Source organism: Saimiri boliviensis, chromosome 15 (assembly GCF_048565385.1).
Source record: "Saimiri boliviensis isolate mSaiBol1 chromosome 15, mSaiBol1.pri, whole genome shotgun sequence".
In the NCBI taxonomy this organism is placed as follows: domain Eukaryota; kingdom Metazoa; phylum Chordata; class Mammalia; order Primates; family Cebidae; genus Saimiri; species Saimiri boliviensis.
In genome coordinates, this window is record NC_133463.1 from 48,445,516 (window position 1) to 48,469,957 (window position 24,442).

The 24,442-nt window shown below is 37.7% G+C and overlaps 1 protein-coding gene across 2 annotated transcripts in view; it reads right to left on the minus strand.

Moving 5' to 3' along the window:
- The window catches only part of ZFHX4 (zinc finger homeobox 4), a 184,678-nt gene extending 163,358 nt beyond the window's left edge, over window positions 1–21,320 (minus strand). For both annotated transcript variants that reach the window (XM_074386973.1, XM_003940698.4), the window contains exon 1: window positions 20,936–21,320. The gene's annotated coding sequence lies outside the window, so the exon portion shown is untranslated. The remainder of the gene's footprint in view (window positions 1–20,935) is intronic.
- Between the last annotated feature and the right edge of the window lie 3,122 nt (window positions 21,321–24,442).

The following is a 24,442-nucleotide window of genomic DNA, read 5'->3' on the forward strand; positions in this document are numbered from 1 at the left end:
ATAATTTTCTAATTAGTCCATAAACATGAATGTTTACCTTTGCATTTGCCAATTCTGCACAAACAATGTATTCACACTGAAGGCAGCCAAAATGCCTAAAACATAATCTCTTGCTGGGCTGAAGGAAATGAGGGAGTCAGAAAGAGACTAGAAATTTGGAATGAATGCAAGGTGGCAAATACTACTAAATTAATGATGTTAGATTGAAATGTAAAGTTCCAGAACCCAGAGTGATTTCCCCCAATGACAGGACAACCTGCTAGGCATGATGCATGTATCGATATGTAAAAAACTTCACTTTAATTATAAAGAGTGAGAAAAACTCCTCAACATTTTACAGCTTTGTAAAAAAAGTTTCTAAGCTAACATGTTATTTGAATTTGGTTTTCACTCCTACAACAGTTCTTATCCCGCAAATACAGTTGCTAGCTAAAATTATTACACACATTCTAAAAGCAACTCAAATGAATTGCATATAATGTGCTGCTAACAATTTTGGCCAGATGCGGAATAAACCCTGTAATGCATCATCTCAATATTTCTCTACATAAAGTAGATGCCATCTTTTTCTTTTACTTTAGAAAAGCCAGAAGTCATTTTCAAAATGTAACATTATTCCTATATGAAAAAATTATGAAAATCACATTAAGGAATCCATCATAGGTCAAAGCAATACAGTGGTAGGATATATTTTGTTACAATGCTCCCATATAATTTTACAGAAAATTGTCAATTTCTTCGCAATAAGCTACACATAAATCAGAAACTAAGTCAAATGCATTTCTTCTATACAATCAAATTTACATTTGGTCCCAAAATCAACAATAACAAAACTATATAAAATGATATAGCTAATAATATGTTATTCGATTTTTAGATTTTTGTTTTGTTGCTATTGACTATAACCATGGCAGTATTTTTCGGTATATTCTGATGGAATCACTTTAGTTTGTATAGTTAAAAAGTTATTTAGATCCTTATGTACAGTGACACTGAATATGATGCTAAGTGATTTCACTGTCGTCAATGTCAGACGGGGTCTTTCTTTTATCAAAGTGACCCATTTAAGAACTTTACGATAAAGTTTTATAAGTCCCAGTAAAAAAGACCACAAAAACAACCATTTAACTTAAACCATAGAATTCATTCCAAAACGACTGCATAACAAGTTAGCTCACTATAAAAGTTCCTTCACCATTTAGGGTGATTTTTATTTAGTGTTCACCAACTTCTATTCTCTACTGCCAGACATTCTGTTTGTAAAAATCACCGAAGTCCTCAAGAAATCCCAAAGAGAAAACCTAACATAGTTTTAATGCTAAATTCAGAGCAATACATACCTGCTGGTCTGCTTAGAATATGTGTACATACACATTTTTTGGTATTCTCGGTAATTCACAAGATCAGTGTCTTTGATCATGTCAAATCCCTTTTTCAGAACTAATGGACAATAAGCAGAAAATAACTTTTATTACTCGTTCTGCTTTGCTTTCGTCTGCAGTCACTGCTGCCTAAACTCTGTTCTGCTAAATGACCAAACCCACCTACAAGGAGCCTGGCTAATGAAAGGGGGTGCTTTCTGAACAATGGAAGAATTCCTTTGCATTCAGAAAGCAGAGTTCCCATTAGAACCCAAAATCAGAGAGGCCAGTTTTACCTCTGTTTTTTAATTGAGATTGTCCCAGCCCTCTTCTACGCTCCAGTGAGACAGTGTTTGTGAAATGATTAAAAAGAACGTGATCTGATCAAGAGGACAGAATAATGGGAAAGGAATGCTAGGTTAGCCACTCTGCTAAGTGCTGGGAAAGAAGACCAGTGGGCTCCTTAGCCTATTGTTTTTATTCTCATTTGCTCTTTAGCCATCTCATAACACTTTTGAGTCTTTATTTACTCCATTTTAAATGGGTTAAAAGTTGTCTACTTACATGATAATTTGGTAACTAGTTACAAATTTTAAAAAAATAGAAAATAAAAATCCTTGAATTATATCAAGTTTCCAGAAGGTCATCACTGTCTCTGCTGTGGCCTTTTCCCCATTCCAAATCCTCTATCAATATGTCATAGTGAGTTAGGCAAAGACAAAAGCGAGGCGCAGTGTGAAAACGGCACATATATCTAATCCTGACAAAGCAATGAATAGACCTTCACAAGTATAATTATACTTGTTTATTTGTTGCCACGTACAGAGAACTGATGAAAAAAATCCATCAAAGTGGTATTATGCAGACACCAAGAGCTTCTTTTCTTTGGTTGCTAAAGCCACATTGAAGCTTAAATTCCTTATTGTTAAATTCAGAAGAAAGAAAAAAAAAAGAATATTGGCTGGACTTTTTTTTTTTTTTTTTTTTTTTTTTTTTTTTTGCATCAGTTGCTGACAAATCTTTTGTGTACAAGGCTGTATTAGTTCACACCGCTACCTCACTTTTGCCCATGTTGGAATTCATAATTATAAACTACTGTACAGAAGCTTTTAAAAGGGTGTGGTGTGCTAACCAAGAGAAGAGGGTAGTGGAATTGCCTGTTTCTCACAGTCTCTCTTTTGATATATCAAAACACAGGTAAATACCTGTGTGGAAGTACTAGTTACGCCAGACACACCTTTGATCTCAGTCTTAAGTTGGTGCTAGTGTTTCTCTTTAATTCACCTTACTCTGCTATTTGCTTATTTTGGTATATGTTGAGTATTTCATGATAGATTGCATAACTTTTTTCATAGTGCAGTATCAAAAACGTTAGCAAGAAGGAAATCAAATTCAAGGATATAAAAGGATAGAAAATATTAAGTAAAAAGGTTTCAAATCCAACTATTAAGGAGCCATTAATGTTCCAATAGACACTAAATCAAATAACTTAACAAAAGTACATTTTTAGAGCTGGGAGGGGGTAGCCAAACAAGCTTTTTTTCTTGTAAGATAGAAGTATATCAAAGTAAATGCAATCTGCATAGTTAATGTTTGTGAGCTTTACAATTTAAAACAGAAAAGCTGTAATTTTTCTTTGCTGGCAATCTGGAAACACTCTGGAGTTAATTACAGCTGATTTGGAGTGAACCACACAAACAAAGACCAGTCTATGTCCAGACAATTATACTGCATTAACCAGCTTAGAGCTTCCTGCTGATGTTTCAGGGCTCTTCTGTTACACCCTTCTACCTTCCCAGCACGAGATAAAATGCTTCTGCAAGAAGGAATTAATGAAGAGAACTGCAAAAGAATGTGTGACGACCTCTCCTGACACGGCAAAAACTTTCCACCCCTGTCACGACAAAGGGGAGAAGGTAATTAAGTTTGAATAGAAGGATGTAACCAAATATATTCAGCATTTAAAGCAGGCACATTTTTTAAACAGAGAAAGTTTACAAGGACAAGTATGAATATGTGAGTCAACTAAGTCATTTTTCTCTGTTTTCCTCTCATTTTTCTCATTAAAATCTGTTAGCTATTCAATGAAGATTTGTTTTCTTCTCTATAAATGGGACCCTGTGATTGATAGTCTTCTTCTCCCTCTCTCATTCTTTTCTTTCTCTTCTTCTCTTCCCACCCTCATTTTCCCTCGTTCTCTTTCACATCACTAAATTTGCATAGATTTTATAAGACAATTACATAGCATTAAACATATGTGTTGGAGAACTAAAGAGAAAGGTGCACTTTACCAATGAGTCCAATAGGTCTAAATTTGAATAGTTGTGGGAAATAGGAATTTTACTCAGTTTTCTTCACAACTTTAATCAAACTCCAGCTACTCACCTTAGAGAGGCATCAGTAGTGTCTCCTTAACAAAATTACACCATTGTATGACTCATTTTATTTGTTGTCTTCAGGAAAATTTTAATAGTCAGTGTGCAAGATGGGCCCAATAATTTAGCTACCCTTTGTAAACAAACTTTGGTGCTTGCAACCAATCTAGTTGATTTCTAATTTTCTTATTCATTCTAATTGAAAATGAATAGTTTGCATTGGTGTGAGACAAGGACATGAACTGTAATTATGTTCAGTGCCTCTTTTTGATTCTTACTTTGATAGTTTTGCTAGTATTCCACTGACATTAAGGCTTTGTAGTGATTGCTTCATTAAAGGTTAAGGATGTCCTAATCAGCTAAAGTATTACTAAAAAGCTGTTGTTTGCCAATACTGAGACTATACTGACTTTTTTTTCCCTGTCTTTATTGGGTCACTTCCAAATGCCAGTGACCCAGCCATACTTTAGTATTAATCATCTTCTCTTTGTCTCATCTATGCAAGTGGGATTAAAGTTAAATGACTATATGATCCTTTTAGTTTTTCTTCCCTAAATAAATATTAATCCATAAATCAATCAGGTACTGATTGATAATAAAATGCATATAAATATACTCTGAAGTTATGAAAAGGTTGTGCAAATTACACTTACATTTACAAGCATCTCAATAATATACAGGATCATTTTCCTTTCACACCCCACCCTCAATTGCTACTGTAGCTGAAAGTTCAAGTAAATTGCACTGCTAAATATGAAGCTTTAACACAGAACTCTTTAGTTTTCCTTGGAGAAACATGAATTGAGTCAATCATTTTTGGGAATTTATAAATCACAGTTACAATGTTTTTCATATGTTATATTGCTAGTCTTTAAGATGTAACTGACTAATCTCTCATGCATAATCTAAGAGTGCTTAGTTGATAATCCTTTTAATTTATCTCATAAGAACATTTTAAAAATTAATCTTAATTTGTTTTATTGAGTTATATATAAGTATAGAATATTTGGCTTCAAAAAAAAAAAAAAAGATACACCAGACTAGTAAAAACCAGCACACACAATTTATTTTATATGTAAAGACATATGAAATCCAGTGTAAAGAGAGTATATTTTAACATAGATCTATATTTTTCCTCTGTCTATTCATATATGAAATTGATTATTGAACTACTGACAACTATTTCAAAGAAAAAAGCAATTGTATAATTATTTCTTTTTTTTTTTTTTTTTTTTTTTTTTGAGACGGAGTTTTGCTCTTGTTACCCAGGCTGGAGTGCAATGGCGCGATCTCGGCTCACCGCAACCTCCGCCTCCTGGGTTCAGGCAATTCTCCTGCCTCAGCCTCCTGAGTAGCTGGGATTACAGGCACGCACCACCATGCCCAGCTAATTTTTTGTATTTTTAGTAGAGACGGGGTTTCACCATGTTGACCAGGATGGTCTAGATCTCTCGACCTCGTGATCCGCCCGCCTCGGCCTCCCAAAGTGCTGAGATTACAAGCTTGAGCCACCGCGCCCGGCCGAATTATTTCTATTTTATAATTTCTACCAATATGATCTCATAACCAATGTGCCAGTAAGTGTAATAGCACAGGTACTTTTTTTAAAGTCATTTCTTACTGGCTAAATCTACCATAATTATCTTCATAAAATCAATCACAGGTCAAGTATTCCAGCCAACATTTCTATTTCTTGAGCAATGATTTCAATAATTTCACATGATTTCAAACATTTTCCCTGAAGAAAGTTATATGCATAATTATTTAAATCACTACCAAGTGCATCTTACTATATAATATTCTAAGAATCTACCAAATACAAGTGTCTTTTTCATCCCATGTAAATATTTTAAATCACTTTATATTAAAAACCACATTAGGACTAGCATAATAGAGAACATAAGTGGAATGCCAAGTTTTCTTCTGGATGAAATATTGGCAAATTTATGTTTGATCTCTGAGATTAGTTGGTTATTTTATTGCTGTTATGAAGAGCCTTTTGTTTGGGGATTTTTATTTATTTATTTATTTATTTATTTTTTGGCCTGAGAGTTAATTTGACTGCTGCCCATCAGTGAAGTGAGCAATTCAGTAATTAGCTTTTGTGTTTTAAATGTATGAACTTCAATTAGATTTCATTATAAACAAACAACCGTCAACCATAATTATAAGCTCCTTCGTTTACCCACATATTATCCCTTTTCAAACAAACTTGATGTCAGACAAATTAAAATCAAGCAGCCAGCAATTTTGAGTTGAATTTTACATGATCTGCTGGTAACCTGATTACTTTAACTTCAATATCATTACAGGAAAAGTATTTCAGGAAAAATAATTACAAGAATTCCAACAGGAGACAAGCTTAATTGTATTGATTCAAAAGATGCATGTTCAGAGGAACCATGTTGAAGAAATAACGTTATCTCAAATCTACAGTTTCTATTAAAATGAAATTGTCCAGCAAGAAAGAGGCAATTTAAGATTAGTGTCTACAGAACTAGAGATACTAAACTAACTAAATAATTATCTGGGCCCAATTATTTTATACTTTAAGAAGCAAAATATCAGTGTGGAGACACTACAAGTCCTGAGGTTTGCAGGTTTATTTACTGACTGGTGTATCTATTAGGACCAAGAACAAGTGGAGCTGTCAGGACATAATGAAGGTAAATGATTAGTTAGCACCAAGCTTGAACTCTTCTTCAATGCAATAAGAGTTAATTAAAGTTTACCACCAAACATCAACCAAAGCAGGATGTTGATCAGGTTTCAGCATTAAGTGCAAACAGACAATAGTTGGCAGCAATTAGTGCAGCTATCAAATGACATGCAATGATAATTATACATTTAAAACAGTTAAAGAGCTGGGGGAAAAAACTAATCAGCCTCTTTGATGACAAATACTCAAAGGGCAGGAAACAGGTATCAGATTATTTCACTTTAACACTGTAAATCAATAGAGTTAAACAAGAAAAGGTTGTATGGGTACATTATCTGAAAGAGAACAGTTAACCAAACCTAAAATGAAATAAATCTGCTGATACTGGTCTATCAAAGATAAGAACTTCTGCAGCTGAAGAAAATAACTTACTTTTCAATTAAAGTTTCAGAATGAAGTCTCTGTAAAGAAAGTTTAAGCTTCTTGATTTTGTGTAAATTCAACAGTGCAACAAGTATTTCATCACAATTACTGTTATAAATTCAGCAACAATTATTTCTTCATAATTACCGTCATTTAAATTGTTAACTTCCACTCTCCCACAATGCCAATAGTACTTTATGCCTGAATGTTATCTTTGTGTACTCCAATATTATCTTTCTGAAAACTTTTCTAATGGATGTTGAGATTGAAATTCTTTTAATGCAGCTAAATTTAAAACAGAGGCCATATATACATATTTAGCAGTATGTTATGCAGGTCTTCCCTTGACACCATTCAAATCTGTGACTTCAGTCTTGAAATTGATGAACCTGCATACAACACACACCTTAAAACAATTTTACAAATCACCTCATTCTTTTCCATAGTTTCTGTGGATCCTAGAATTCCCTGTATCCTAGAGAGTATCTCCAGAAATGTGCCCATCCTCACGACCCCCACCTCTCCATTTTCCCAACTAATTCTGTTGTGCTAAGGATTTGTACACAGTGTTGGCTAATCCCAGTATTTCCCTGGAGCTAAATCTAAGCCATGGCCAACTCCCAGCACAAAAATATCTCTCTCCAAAAGCCCTTTTGCCCCCTTCGGCACTCATACACTCATTGGTCCTGACATTTTCACTTCAGCCATGACAAATGAGCTGATGACTCTGATGTGATTGCACAGGGGGATGGCTTTATCTAAAGATATACCATTAACTCTCATCACCGTCTCCTAATATGGCTCTCCTGGGTTCATGTAATGCGTTGTGAAAATTTGAGGAAAAATTTTTGTAAATATATGCACTGTAAGTAGTAAGAGACCAACTTCATCAAAGGAAGAAAAGTGACGTCTGAGTGGACAGGATGGTTGAAGCAGGTGTACGGAAAGCGGGGGGAAAAAAGACTAGCATTAACTAAATGTTGCTCTGGGGATTTAAGTAACTCTACTCACCTATGCCCCAGTGCAAACCAGCCAGCTGACTGTCTCTTAAAGGTCCCTTCCATTCAACATGGGGGACTGGAGCAGAGCATAATTTGTGAAGTGGCACAAATGAAGCTTCTCAGATAAATATGGTTTACCAATAGGCAGGCCAACCGATTTCTTTCTTTTTATCACAGGGTAGTATCTATTTTATTTTCAAACCCTTAATTTCCTATGATATTAAATCTCTTTAAATTCACTTTAGTAGGAAAAAGGATTATCAGAAACAATTCCACGTTGAGATCATAGTATTCTTCAGTTGGAAAGAGGCAATAGTTTCCTTCCAAACTATTATTAAATGTGAAACTTTTAAGCTCTTTGAAAAGGAGAGCCTTTCCATTTAGCATAAACATGGTAACCTTTAGGTTACATTAGAACCCAAGTCCCAGTCACATAGTTCTTGTTATGTACACGATAGAGTTTATGGAGTAGATACTTGTTGTAACCTCTTCTCTCAATTCATCTGAGGACACACAGCCAATCAGAGTCAACTCTAGCATAACAGACTTCTAGAAAAGAGGTCAGGCTTTGAGGTAAAGTGCTATTCAGTCTTGGACCATGCAAGGAGCTCTTTATTTCTGTTCTTATTGGCATCAGTCCCCCTTACTAGGGCAAGAACAAAGCCAAGTGCTCCTGTGAGGTTTATGAATAAATCAAAGGTGAGCCACTTTAAGTGCTGCCCATGATTTCCTTGTTGACAGTGAGCACTTAAACAGGCTTCTATGACCAGCAACTTCTGGCAAACCATAATGATTCCTAGTCTGCACCCTGCTTCATTTCAAGAACTAAATGACACACCCTATTTTTCCTGCAAGTTTTCACCTTTCAGACAATTTTGGTTCTATCTCTAACAGTTTACCTTTACAATCCTAGAGCAGTCAGCACAGGAATTGTAACTAAAATCTTCCTTTGCTTGGAAAAATCTCACAAATAAAAAACAAATCTCCAGCATAAACATAACAAATTATTCTCATATTAATAACGTAGAATTTTTGGATCGGGGAGAAGCTAAGTCAACTAAGCTGACGAGGACACACACACACACTCAATTTCATCAGCTGCACGCTGTACTTATGTGATGTTTCCCAGGAATTTCCATGAGCTTCAGTTTCCTTATTTGTTGAACAAGGGGATTGTGCTATATCCCTTCTGACTGCAACGTACTATGTTCTAATACAAAAAGCCACTTAGATTTCTCTGTAAGATAGTTTTCTCTGTGGACTTTCCCAATACAAGTCCAGCTGTTTCTAAGGTGATTTCTTTTTCAGTACCTATATTTTAAGAGAGGCAGATTCCAGTAGTGTAGTAAACTATTTATGTTTTCCTATTTATGTTTTTCATTACCATTTATTTATTCATTCACTCATTCAACAGGTACTTATTGAGCACCAAAGATTTGCCAATAATATATTCATAAATGTGGACATTGTGTTTAAACAGAAGTGGGTGCTACCTTCGTGGAGGCTGCAGTTTTATTTGAGGAGACACAGAAACAAGCATCATAAAAAATGTTAAGATGCTAATTGCCTTCTCTAAATGAAGTATAACCTTATATTGATTAGTATTTAAAAATGCCTTATCTTAAATTAATTTGTTTCAAATGAACTGTCAAGTCCAGGGCCTCTTATAAATGACCAGAACATAGGTCATGCATGCACTTTTATTTTTAAAAAGTACTTTAACAAGTGTTATGAACCAATCATGTATAAATATTAAACAATAATCAAACACAAAATTGGGAAATTATAATCCAAATACACTTAGATTTCCCATAAAATTATAAACAGTAATTTAAATGTGTATCTTATATGTATCACAATGAAAAATGTATTAAGAATTAGCAGATTTAAAAAAAACAGAACTTTAGTTTCCAGGTGGTCCAAAAAATTATGTTTGTGTATATTAGCTCATCATGAATTTACCATCTTTGAACTTGGTTAGTCCTCCAGAATAATGCATTATTATGAAAGAATAAAGGACTGTTATTCCCCCAAGAGATAAACCAATTGGAGACCCATAACTTGGCTATAAAATACCCAAAGAAAATTTAAGTGTTCATGATGTTACTGGATCATTAATAGCTGGATCTCTTCTTTAGGTTGGCATAAATTTTGGTCAACAGGATGCCATGTAATAATATCCATTTTCCTTTCTTGGCATATGAAAATATCATTAATACCAAGTATATCATTAATACCAAGTATATAATCCGGTTTTGGAAAACCTTCTAATTCAGAGGCTTTTAAGCAGAGGCTTTCAACTTCAAGACTTAAATAAGCATTATGGTCATTTTTATTATTGCATTTAATGGAGGCTCTGGAATCGAGTTCATGTGGATAGGCCAAGGTCTAAATTATTTAAAAACTCTTTCTGTCCTAATTTGCTTCTTTATAAAAATGGAGACTCAGAAATGCATTAACTATCAAGAAGCCCCTTTAGAACAAAACCAACTTGTGGTGATAGAGTGACAGATAAAGATGTGGAGGAGCATCCACCTGTCAACCTAGATGCCATTTAGGTACCTGTCAATGAGAAAATATGAAAAGAAGGATACTACTCCTTTCCCTCACCTCTTAGACATACCCATTACCAAATTCTTATCTTTCTCTTGCAGGAGAGAGGGAAGCTCTTCTCAAAGTATTTATGTAGAGTTGCTTTATCAAATGCTTTTTAGTATCATGACATTAAAACAACTATTGGGAATCAACAAAAAGGAAGCATAGAGATCAGTTATCAGGTCCTGCCACAATCACTTATTTTAATGTTCATGACACTTTAGTCTTACGTAATCTCTACTGCAACCCTGACATATGTCTGAGAAAACTGAGGCTTAGAAAGATTAAGTAACTTGGACAAGGGCACCCATAACAGAAATGTAATCCAGGTGTCTTAAAGGTTGTATAAGATTGGTATTAAGCATTGGGTTGCCAACAAATGTAGTAGATATTAAAATACCTAAAACGTAAGTTTAAATAAAGTCATTTAAAAAAAGAAAAGGAAACCAAAGCAAGCAGAATCAAAATAGTGTCCACCCTTAACTAGGTGTTGTTCTGTTTGTACATTATACTGCCTCCAAAGCATCACAGCTTTGACTTCATTTCCTTTCCTGACATGGAATTAAAACCTTGTTCTTGTTCACGCCATGGTTATGATTATTATAAGTACATTTTAAGTCACTGAGATGATCAGTATTTTTGTGAATCATGGGCTCTTCTTGTCCAATTGGAGCACCTAGTCTAACCTCCTCCTTAACACAAAAATATGTTTAACAGTCACAATAGTAAGAGGCCATTTAGATTCTACTTGGCTCCTTTAGATGACAGAGAGCTCACTCTTCTCAGAAAAAACAGTGTTGCTGTTGGGTTATCATACACATTTTCCATTCTTCCTCCTCTTCACCATCTCCACAACTTTCATATTCATTCATTCAACAAACCATTTTCAAATAGCCAACACAGTTGAGTGGCCACTGGTGCTAGAGTTATAATACGTGAATTATTGTCTGGACATTCTCCTATCTTGCTGAGTAATCAAAGATAACTTCTCTTTAATTCAATAGCCCATATTTTAATATGAGTTAGTTGAACTGAATGATGGGAAGGCCAATTCCCAGGCTTTGGCCTTTCAGTAGTTTTTAATTGTCTTACCACCCTAGCTGCTCTTTTCTGTTGAGATAATACTGGCCAATTCTTAGAAAAAAAAAAAAAAAAAAAAAAAAAAAAAAAAAAAAAAATTAAGCCTCTGAAGGGAAAACTTCACAAGCTATCACTAGGAATTAATCTAAAGAGGAAAGAGAGACCTCATGTGAAAAGAGGGTAGACGTTGTGTGTGTGTGTGTGTGTGTGTGTGTGTGTTTACCTGTATATACTATAGTGAATAGGAGTGTTAGGGATGATGAAACACAGTTGTATCCACTAAACTGAAAGAGATGATTAATTTGAATTTTCAATTAATGGGCTCAGGAAATCTTAAATATTAACTGCATGATTCCTAAATTTATGGTTTTTTAAAACTACTAAGCACTATATTTTCAAAAATCCGCATTAGTAAAGTATTTCAGTTTTAATGAAAATACCATGGGAAATATAAGAATGATTGGGCTTTTTCAACATATTCTTCCAAGCAGACAAACTTTAAGATTCCTCAAAAACTTCCCTCTGTAGAAGTTATGTTTCATTTCGTTTTTAACAATATAACCAGGTGGCGTGCACCAGCTCATATGTTTTTGTATTTTAACATTGTTAGAGCTATGGATTTCCTTTCTTCTTTACAGTGAAGGAAAAGAATTTTATGGACAGTTCTAAAATGCATATTTTAACCCAAAAGTCAATTTTCCCTGGTTAAAATGATTTAGATCTGAGTAAATATTTGCAGAGTGATTTCTTTTTTATAGCCAGAACCCAATGACACTTATAGACATTGTCTTTAGAGATATGTCCTATAGTGCATACCATTCGGTAATTATGATCTGAGCACTGTTGTGTCTTCAAGTCAGAAAAACATTAGAAATGATCTATTATCTGAATTATGATGCTGGTGTGTGAACCCCTGACTTGGATGACCAAAACACCTACTCACCTCCTGTCTTGGACCATCAGGACATTACGATGTATTAACTAAGTCAGTCTGCCCAAATTCTTAAATTGTATTTGTTTATTTTATCGAATCTCTAGAATGTTAAAGTAGTTAATTACATTAGACATAAGCTGCTTACTAAATATGACTTTAGTATCAAAGCCATTTTTAAATCGAGTGCATAAACTCAAATGTGCTTTAAAGTGGCAAATATTTTATTCTATTCACAAACCTTTATAAGAATAGGAGACTAGGGAGCAGCCATTCCTGGACTGAGGATTGTATGTCAAATGTGAAACCGTATCAAACTTTCAAGGCAACTTGGGAACTTCTGAAGCTAGGGAATTAACAGAACATCAAGTCCAACAAGATCACAAGGGGCACAATCCTTATGCAAGAAAATAATGCTATTGAGCCCTCATTAAAAGCCCATTTTGTCCTTAGTCATCAAAGACTGTGAGTGCACTAAGATCTTGGTTATATCATCAGGGATAACTAAAACAAGTGCCAAGAGAAATTGTGCACTTTTAGTTCTCACATGTGTCCATCTGTTCACATATAAACATATATTCTGCTTTCTGTCTGATTTCTAAAACCTTGATATCAGAATACCCTGGGCTTTTGCCCATTTTCTAAGAATGCAGACATCACATAAGCTACTATTAACCCATGTGTGATCCACTTCCATGGTGGCTGGAAAACTGCCAGTTACAACACATGGTGCCTGGTTAACAATGTCTTAAAATATAAATGAATTTATTTTTTAAATTAACACATTTTCTTATGGAAATACCTTAATAAGCCCTTCTGCATGTAAAAGAATAGCCTCCATGTGGATTTTTTGTTCTTTTAAGACTTTTCTTCAAGCATATCATAAAGTTAACCATAAAAGTTTCTGAAACAATCCAGAATTTCTTGACAAATTTTAAAAAGGACTCTAATAAAAAATTTGGGAGACTATATAACATAGATCAAACAGTTTTCCTTTAAAATATGCTGTATTCAAGAGTCAACCCTTACACTTTAATTTATGTAAAAATACTTCTAATTTCCCAAGTTTCCATCTAATCATCTTAATAGTACCTCAGCAACAAAACTGCTAAAGTGATGAGGCAAATGGAAGTTCTAAAATCTAGCAAAAAACAAGTTAAATTAATATTTGATGGGATCTTTTAGGCCTGTTCTGAGGCTACCATCAGTGGATCATTTGTGGTGACCTCAAACAGAAAGAGCTTGTATAAAATGCATCCATATAAATAATTATCTACACTGCATTTGATTTACATATGTACAAAAGAATCAATTCCAAACTTTGATAAAGTCTTAACACCTATGGTATTTTAACTGTCCTAATTATGGTCGAAGAAACATCATTAAGAGTCTCGATCACATTGTCAACTGCTAACCAGTTACAACCCTAACTAGTGACAAGGGGAAATCCTACTACAAATATCTCCAAGAGTGAACGTATTTTTAAATAGACATTTAAAAAAAAAGACTTACCTCTAAATAAAATACACAATATACCTACAAAGCAACATGAAGACTACATTCAGAACTTTAGGAATTAAATCTTAAGAAAATAAGATAATCTATATCCTCTTCTACGCCTTCCCAGCCACAAATGCTGATAGGCCCCTTAAAACACTTAACATTGCCAAAGTCAGACTACACAACCCTTTCCTAAGTGAAGTGTTTCATCAGTTGAGATAGTTATTTATAGCTGATGGTGTAAAAAACAGGCACTTTATATTCCATCATTAACTGAATTAAATATCCACACCATACCATTGGCCTCTTCTAAAATAACTGTTTTTGCCAGCAAAGTGCTGGGAATTCTTGATACCCAATAGTCAATATTTGGCTAGCCTGGCATGTTTCTGAAACTCTTCTATATACAAACCTCTGTTGATCATCCTCTAGCTGCACTATTGTCATACACATTACTTCCCAATGATGATGAAAACACAGCATCTTATAAAGTTGCTGAAATCTGAGCCCCTGCTTGTTTTCTCAAGTCTTGGACAAACATAACTTTAGAGAGAGCGGAGCATAGACATAAAGAAAGAGAAGCCTGCATTTTCATCTTCCTTTCATCTTAGTCATTCAGTCAGCCATTCAGGACCCTATTCAACAGAGCTTTTCATTATGCAAAAAAATGCTAATCCTTTTCCGATGCTTTCACACTTGTATAAACCCCCATTCCTTCAACTGAAAAGCAATTATATCAGTTTACCTTTCTGTCAAAAACAGGATTAATATTCCAATAACAGAATCTCTTTTCTTTTCCTATCTTTTGCTTTAGGAAACTAGAGATTATTAGCAGAGGCATTCTTAGAACAAGAATCCATTATTTTAAATATGATTATGTTAACCAATGGGTGGAAAAGAGAGAGAAGAAGAAGAAAAAGTCCTTCAGTTACTGCAGAAACTCTTTTCTGTGACAGAAGTGACCTTCCTTTTACAGATGCCCAAAAAGAATGAGACTCACTCTGGTCTATTAATCAGAAACAAATTATGAAAGAATGTAGCTGGACTGGTTGACACTATCCCGTCTTGGGAGACTCAGTAACAGCCTAGTAACAACGTCCTCTTCATGGGTAATGAGCAGCCATGACAAATGGGGCAGAGAAACTATTTATTTGCATATGCAAATTCTCACACAGGGGAAACATGTACAAACAAGTGTCATTGTAAGGTGGATTAGGCAAACAACGCTTTCTTTTTAGGACATTCTGCAGCCCAGAACATTAGTCAGCACAATTAAACCAGTATCCATGGAGACTAATGAAATTTCACCACGGTATGAGTTAAATTAGATAGCTAGTTATGTGTTTCCACAATCCAACTTGAAATCCATTATTGTTTCAGAACAATACTGCAATTGTGCCTAGCTGATCTTTGCCAGCTCAACAAGCTCCTAAGTTGACAATTTGCATATGTTAATATAATTAAGCACTAATTACATGAAACTTGTACATATTCACATGCACTTTCCCTGGGCGCTTCTCAGTTTGAACCTTGGCCAAGTCTTTAACCCTTAGAGTGGTCTTAGAGGAGGGGGGACCCTCTCCCTGTGGGTACAGCCCTTAGGCAGACACAGAAAGGCTCCTCATTTATAAACACAAAGCTTAACCTGGCTTCTCATATTTCTAGCAACAATGACAGAACATATTTTGTGAGAATGCTAGAGACCAGGGATAAGGAAAATGAAGAGTGGGGGATGGATTAGTCTTTAAAGACTCATAACGAGTATCTTCTCAAAGGAAGGCAGGAACATTCATTTCAAGAAAATGTTAAGAAAGAATTTGTTCTCACTGACATTGTCGAACCTTGGGAGATGAACATGGTTTGACAACAGCAAAAATAGCAAGTAGGAAACGGAAAAGGAGTCAGCAGCACCTAATGAGCTTTACATAAATATATGCAGAGGCAATTAAGCAATGTTAATTACTATGACAGCAGTTAATTGAATATAATTAGATATTTTAAGCCACTGAATAAAGCATATTAAGATTAATTTTATTGAGATTAATTGTAAATAAGGATAGATTAACGCTGTGTTTTGACAGGCATAAAAAGTAGTTCTGCAAATTAAGCAGAAGCGTGGCCACCAGTCCAAAAATCATATATTATTTTAATGTCACACCTCAGAATCATCTCCTCAATAAACATGACTTTTCAAACCCAAACAGACAGGAATCTTGAAGAAAAACAAACAGCTTGCAGAGATTAAAGAGCCTTTTGTCCTTTTTCATGTGCATTTCTTTTAACAGACTAAATTAAGCGAGTCTGGTGTACGTTTTGTAGGAAGGAACATTTCACACTGAATGGAAAAAATGTTCTATCACATATGAAATTCGTGCAGCTGTGCAGAACTTGGTCCAGAGGGTTTAAGACTATAAAACACCACCAAATGATAGACAGTAGGCCTTCCCAAGATTATATGATAAAGTGACAATCTTTTATTTTGACCTCCCTCCAAATTTCTGCTTTGTATTCTTTCCAATGAAGTCACATATTTTCTTTTATAATTTTCTTTCTGTAAGAGGATAAAAAGAAACATTGTACCTACTAAGTGCTAGAAACAACATGTAAAAGGAATGGAAGAAGGCCTCATTTAACAAATATCAGCTAAGTCTTTCAGCCACAAAATGCAATGATAGCTATAACAACAATGTATACCAATGACACCTCTTGATTATTACTCTCATAAACAATGAAAATATTTCTTAGAAAAATATTGCTAATTGAAAAATACTCTCCGCAAATACTTTCACACCAAGCAAATTCATGCATACTCTTTAAGAAAATTAACACAGTCCTCCAGAATGCTGAACAAATCACTAATAAGAAAGGAGCTTCAATTGATTTTGAAATAAATCAATAGGTGATTAACATAATATTTTTAAAGCAGCAGAATGTACATATATATTACATAAACATATATATTATATTTTCAATACCTTTTAGCTCTTAATCGAACAGGGGCTTTACACTATTGCGTCTGGGTCTACACTGCCTCACAACTTCTTTAGGATGTCTCTAGTCTTTATAACGAAAATCCTAAAATGGTCTATGAAACAAGACTACGACAAGCCATTCTGCAGTGAAAGATTTTAAATCATCCAGCCTCTTCTAATAGACTTGAGACTTATTGAGGTAGAAACCATAAAAAATGAAGAAGGGAAATTTAATCCCTGAAATATTGATTTGCACATTAATATCATATAGGCAGAGGGCAATTTGGCTTCGTGGAAATGACACATTGTCGACCCTTGGTGAAGTCAGAGCCAATCTAACTGCTGAACATGTCTGAATTTCAAGAGTTATTAAGGGCTTCCCTTCTTGCCTTTATGACTTTTCTTCAGCCTACCAATGCAATCTTAAATGTATTATCTTTAAGAAATAATTGTAAAACCTCAGGGGTTTTCCAGTTAATGGAAGGGAGGCCAAACCACATCAGATTCTGAAATGCAACATTAAACCCTTGCAATCAACAAAACCACCTCAATTCTCATCCATCCAGTGCAGGATCTAATATTGTTATTAGAGATAATCAAATTTCATTGTGTAAATTTAGGCTCATGGTCAGAATGGAAGCAGTAAATTCTGCAATATTAAACAGTGATTTTCTCAGCCTCCTTTATGTTTTCCTTTGCTGGTGAAGCGTCTTTTAAAACAACCCACCTAGCTCAAAATTAATGAAAAGATCTGGGCTCATCTGTTAAACACTGCAAAAAATTACAAAAGCACCGAACATGTTTGCCTCATTTTTAACTTTAAGTGGCAACTTTCACTTCATAGACCCTGAGTCCACTATCCCTGCCTAACCCCACAGTTGGTGCTATTGCTTTGACTTACACAGCTGGTTTACCTGACCTTTCTTTGTTCCTTGGGTACATTTCACTTTTCAGATTTATGGTATTTCCCCCATATTTCATTGACCCTATCTTCATTGCCATACACATGAAAACACTCAAGTATGCGTTTACTTTTTAAAAAATCCAAAATCAACCAGCAACTGAATAAAAACACAGTGATGCTCTCCCTAGTTTATACCATAAATATTAAAACCATTAAAAAAAAACTGTATAAGCCTTATGATCCCCACACTGAAGCCAGGTGCAAGAGGTTAAAACAGCTGGCTAGCCATCTTTTATTTTTGTGTGCCTTCCTGCTGATTAAAACCACAAACCTTGAAAACTATCAAATATTCCCTTAAGGATATTTTTTAAGACGAGGAAGGAAAAAAGAAAACCTTCATTCTCTTTAATATGCTCCTTAGTGGAAATGGAAAACTCCAAAACACAGTCAGTCACAGAGGTAGTGAAATAATTCTGAATATCTCCTTTCTGTTTTATTTAAATCATCCTTTCCAACAATTTCTATACACAATTGTTTTTATTCTTCAGTTAGAAAAGAAGAAACAGAAAAAAAAAAAAAAACCAAAACCAGAAAGTCTGAGCTTGCTCTGTCAGTTTTGCCAGTAAATATAAAGTAAAACAAGTGTTGATGGCACCGAGAGTGTTACATACCCGGGCTGTGTTTTTGCATTGCTCTCAATGGAAGCGATCGATGCCCGTGTCACTGTCGCGTCCCAATCGCAGCCAAGTCTCAGCCTTAATCTAAGCAACACCCGAAAAGGCAGCGGCAGCCGCAGCCTCTCTCTCACTCTTCCATCCATCCACCCAACTAAAAATATAATACTACATATGAGCTTTAACCACTCCACGTTTATAGGGATCAAGCCACTGAAAATCCAGGAGAACACAATAAAAAAAAAAAAAAAAAAAAAAAAAAAAAAAAAGCCTCCTTCTGTCTCTTGTCTCTTCTCTCTCTCTCTCTCTCTCTCTCTCTCTCTCTCTCTCTCTCTCTCTCTCTCTTTCTTCCCCTCTCTCTCCCTCTCTTCCCCTCTCTCTTCCTCTCTCCTCTGTCTCTCCTTTTGCCATCTACATGATCCTTGATTAAACATGGAACAGAGTTAATAAAAGAGGTGGGGGAGGACTCAAGGAGAGGAAATGCAACTGTCAGAAATCGGGACGGCCAGATTTCCTGGTGAACCTGCCTCTGTCTGAGTCAGTGTCAATCCACCATCTTCTGCCAGTGAACTTGTCTTTGGGTTTTTGTTTGGTGTGTGTGTGTGGTGGGGGGAGATGTTGTTGTTGTTGTTGTTGTGTGTGTGTGTGTGTGTGTGTGCGCGCTTTTTTTGGAAGGGGGGAGGGGAAAGACAAGGTAGGGGCCGGAGGTGGGGGGGAGAGTAGGAAGAATGTGTGTGTGTCTGTGAGTGTGTGTTGAGTGTGAGTGTGTCTCTGTGTGTGTAGGGGTCGAGGTGGCGGGGGGGGGGGGGTCCGTGTTTGCGATCTGAACCTTTGGTACCTACAAGGAGGGTGTCTCACCGAACGGTAGCTAAAACCTCACCAGAACCGCGCGGAAGTGAGAAGTCGCGGCCAAAGGCGCCCGCCGAAGCCTCCTCTCTGGGCCGGACCCCAGCCGGAGCGGCCGAAAGGAGCCCCCCGCCCGGATCACAGGTAACAAAAGAAATAGAAACCAGTGCACCGTCTTCTAGGGGAAGGGGGTTAGGATAGGGAACCTTCTGTAACTTGGGCATCGGCAGAGAAACTTTATACAATTCCATGAGAAATTTTATTATTTTTTTCTGATAGAAAAGAGCAGAAAGAAGGGGGTGGGAGGGGGGATGGAAGTAGAAGGAAGGAGAGACCCGGCGCATTCCAGCCCCTTTTCCCTTAGCTACTCCCGGCCAGAAGGCGCACTTGATGCTTGGAGAAGCGAAGGAGGTGAAGTTCATTTGTAGACGTGGAACCCTTTTAGGGGGGCCGGAGAATGAATCGGTTCTCACAGCCCACGACAGCCACTCAATACACACACACACACACACACACACACACACACACACACAGACAGGCGCACACGCACGCACCCCTTGCCCTTTGCTAAAAAGAAAGGAAAAGATTCTTGACCCCAAGCCGCGGGCGTCTATCCGTCGGTCTAACGCACGCCCGGCGGCGTTCCGTCCCGAGCCAGCAGCCGCCGCCTCCCAGGTCCCCGGCCCCGAGGCCGAGCGATCCCGCCTCCTAACGGACCTGCCTTCCGTCCGAGCCGCCCGCGCCCGCGCCCGCGCCGCCGAGAGCAGCCCTCGGCAGTGCCCGCCGCGCCCGCTCGGGTGGGCGGGTGTCTACCTGCAGCCCCAGCCCCAGCGTTCGCCCCAGCCTCTTGAATTCCCTCCCCGGAGCGCACGAAGACCCGGGCCTCCGCCAGCCCCGCACACTAAGCGACCTTCGCGGAACTTGAGAAGGGGAAGAGGGGCGGGTGGTAAACGGAGGAAGAAAAACCAAGATGAAGAATAAGGAGTGGGGGGGGGGGGTAAAGCAGGGAAAGGTCAGGGAGAGAGGGGCTCCCAGCCCCACCGACCAACGTCGAAACTTTCGGAGATGGGTGCGGAGGACGAGTCATCCCGGCCGGGGTGCGAGGGCGCGGGGCGAGCGGGGACCCCTGGCAGTGCCCGCGCCGCTGCGGAGCTGACAGCTTCCCCCAGCCACTGGAATGCCCCGGGCTCGCGGGGAAGGCAGAAGCCGAAAAGACAGGGAAAAGGAGAGAAAACCGCCCAAGCAAATGTGGATGATCCTCTGCCACTTAATCCAAAAGTTAAATCCCGAAAAACGCAGCCCCCCTAAAGAAAGTGGAAAATCAAGTCCCTCGGTGCCCCCTCCCTCCCTCAGCGGAGCAAATCCTTGAGCCAAAAAAGGGGGAAAGAGATAGAAAAGGGGGGCAGAGCGGAAGAGATGGTCGGGATGAGGGGATGTGTGCGAGAGCGAGCAGGAGCGAGCGAGCTAGGGGCAGAGAGGGAGAGAGGCGGAGAGGGAGAGGGAGAGAGAGGGAGCGAAATATCAAAGATTGTGCAAGATCAGGCTGGAAAGATAATCGATACTCGACCTAAATTTAACACAAACTACTCAATAAAAGTTAAAGAAAAAACTTACTTTCCATTTCCCCTGCAGTTCCTACTCGATCTTCGCCTCTTTTTTGTTTTGCTTTTATTTTACTTACAGCTGATCACATCCAAGTAAAACCAGAGGGTTCATTAAAAAAATTTTAAAAAAAATAAAAAAATAATCCTCGAACTTTATTGGGTGAAAATAAAAACGCTGGAGCAGAAAGTGGGGGGCATGGAGCGGTCCTCGGGGGTCCGGGAGGAGTTAAAGCATGTGCCGACCGCGGTCTCGCTGTTTGGTTGTGAAGGGGTTGGGAAAAGGAGGAAAGGAAATGAAAATCCGATATGTCTTTATTCTGCTAATTATTATCGTTTTAGCCCTGTTTAAAAAAAATGGCTGATTAAGTTGAGTGCGCATGTCTTTGTGTGTCTATTCCCGATATGCACTCTGGGAATGAGAGAGGAGAGCGAGGGAGAGGGAGAGGGAGAGGGGGGAGAGAGAGGTGTAATTAGTGAGGTGATCAACATTCCCCAGACTGCAAATGACGCGCAGCCCGGACTCTGAGCAGCTCCGGAGCCTCACGGCTTCCAAGGCTTGGAGCGCTGCGGCTACAGCCCTGGACGCGGCGACCGCGGAGAGAACAGGGGATGGGGACCTCCGGGGCTCGCGCCCCACGAGCCCCTGCCCGCGACTCCCAAACTTCATTAGACACACACACACTCTTACACACAAACACAGACACACACACAGAGCAAGAAGGAGAAGGAAATAAAACATAGATACCGCCAAAGCATTGCCCTTTAACCATTCGAGATTTTTTTTTTTTTAATTTTAATGAGGCAAAGTAATTATTATCGGACCAGAGATTTGTTTACTAGCGAGCTTTAAGCAGAAATATGAGTTAGGGTAATGAAGAGCTTTTCTCTGCCTAGTTTATTCTGCTATACACATGAACGCACTTTAATGGCGAAATGCGGGGGCCTGAGCAAATATGCAGATATATGTAAATAAAGGGTGCCTGGCTGTGTGCAAACACCGCTCAGCCCAGCCTATTTTCAAAGGAGGAATTGCACTGTGGATCCGTAGCCACTCTATTTAAACAAGTATCTTTCACTTGTATATGCAGGAAAGAATACCCAGGATATGGGAGATGGAATCAGTTAGTCAAAGAAAATTTCCAAATGAGAATAAGTGACCGTTGCAAGAATGATGGAGGCGGAGGGGGGAGGGGTACAGTTCTAGCCTTTATGTAATATTCTTGAATATTTTTATCAGAATTGCATAAGTTCAATGTAATAACTTTAAGAAGACTTAGAAAAGAAAAACCTTTCATCTTTTGAGTCTGTTGAGTTATCTTTCTTGAAGCACATTATGATGAATTTTAAAATCCCACTACAGATCTCATTAGAATGAAATATACTTGGTATTTTCTGGTGCAAAATTTAAGGTGGCAGATTCTCATTTGAAAATCTAATTATCTCTTTCCAATATTACAGATGTGAATATGAGTGACACTTTCATTAAAAGATAATTAACTAAAACTAGGAATAGACATACTTTTAAATACCCCCTACTGAATATGGGATATATGTGTGTGTGTGTATATATATATATATATATATATATATATATGAATATGGAATATATATATATCTGAATATGGAATGTATATATATAATATATGCATTGCTACTTAGCATCTTGATGCACTTTACACAACTATACTACAGGTCACAGGTAGACATCATCTATGTAATATTTCTAAAATAGGAATTCTAAAGAGAAAGTAAGAATAACAAATCACATGAGCTAAAACCAGGAAATACTTGCAATGTCCAGCTTCCTGGACAGGTGAGGTGTCAGCTGCCTTTGAGTTGACAGGTCTTTGAAGTTCTGGATCACCAGGATCTGCTTCAAAACCTTCTCTTAGGCCTTAAGCACCAAATCTACCAAATACCAACAGAAAGGTTTATCGCACAAGTATTTGGAACTACAGAGCCTGCAAACACGCATCTTTCCAGGCCTAAAACCTTGCGTTATCAGGGAACATTTGGAAAATCCTAGGACTGATGCAAAAGGATTAAAAACTGAACAAAACACCTGGAAGGATAAAAGCACAGTCCTCACACAAAAAAGCAGACCTAGGCCCAGATCAGGAATGCTGGTTGCCTTCAGCAGCTGGCTAAAGTTACAATGAAAGTCCAAAGGCATGGAGGGGAGAAAAAAAAAAAAAAAAAAAAAAAAAACCCTAGATATGGTCTTTATTAAGTGAAAAAAGCAAATCACCACCTTAGGAATCTGGAGTCAGTGTAGGTACCAATGTTTTAGAAACCAGGGCTACTAAATGTTAACAGAAAGAAAATCATCTATCTCTCCAAAGACTTCATTCAATTTTAAACTTCTTTGGGAAGAAATTTGCTGAAAGTGGAAGGCTTTCTAAGATTTTAAAGTTACTTTGTTTACAGCCCCACCTTTACAAAGCAACTGAATCACCAATTTGCTTGCACTATCTCATTGCACCTCAGTGGGGCTTATCCATATGCCTTAAGAAACATACATGCACACAGGGGTAAAATTTAAATTCTCTGCAACTTGTAAGTGAAAAAGGTGTTTATGTATCGTTACTGTTTACCGAAAAACACCCCAGAGAGCAAAATTTCTGGCTTTAAAGAAACTATTTGAGGTGTGTGCATGGGGAAGGGGATTGGGAGCTTTTAAAGAGGCTGAGGGGAAATGAAGGCAGGGAAACTTTTCAGGTTCAAATCAGAAAAGATCAAGCCCTTTGCAGGAGAGGGCTCCATGTATAAGCTCACTGGTGGAAAAACCATTTCCTGCGACTTCAGACGGGTAAATGCATATGATGAAGGAAACACCTGAGAACAATAAGTCTGTTTCAGGCTCAGGTGAAGAAAGGGGTCTATTTCTGGCATGGAAGAATAAGGAAATGATGATCATTTCGTTTTCAAGTTCTTTATTTCTTTTGCCTTTTTCTCCCTGAAACATCAATAACATTAATGTCATTAATGTCAAAACAGCAGATGTCAAATCAGGAAAACCATTTTAAAAAATTTGGTGGCTATTTCTCCTCTACACCGCCTCCCCCGTCTTTTCTTGGAAAACACAACTCTCTCTCTCTCTCTCTCTCTCTCTCTCTCTGTGTGTGTGTGTGTGTGTGTGTGTGTGTGTGTGTGTGTGTGTGTGTGTGTCGGGTGATGGGGGCGGTTTTTGATTTCTAAGTAAGAAAACAAAAGAGGATTTGTAAGGGATGCCCACTTTCTAAACCCCTTCTTCTGCTGGCGAGAATTCTCATCCTAACGTGTGTGTGTGTTGTTGTTGTTGTTGTTGTTTTTACCATCTCATTCTCGTTTTCTTTCACCTTTTCCCTGAGAAGAGAGGCTGGAGGTGAGGGTCGGGGGTTAATGGGCTGAGGGAAGGGGCAGAGGTTCTAGCGCAGAGTCAAGAGTTTCCTCCAGGGCTTCGCCTCGGAGCGCGCCAGCGCGAGAAAGGCTTTGGGCTGCAGCAGCGACCCAACTGCGTGGGGTGGACCTGGGGGCG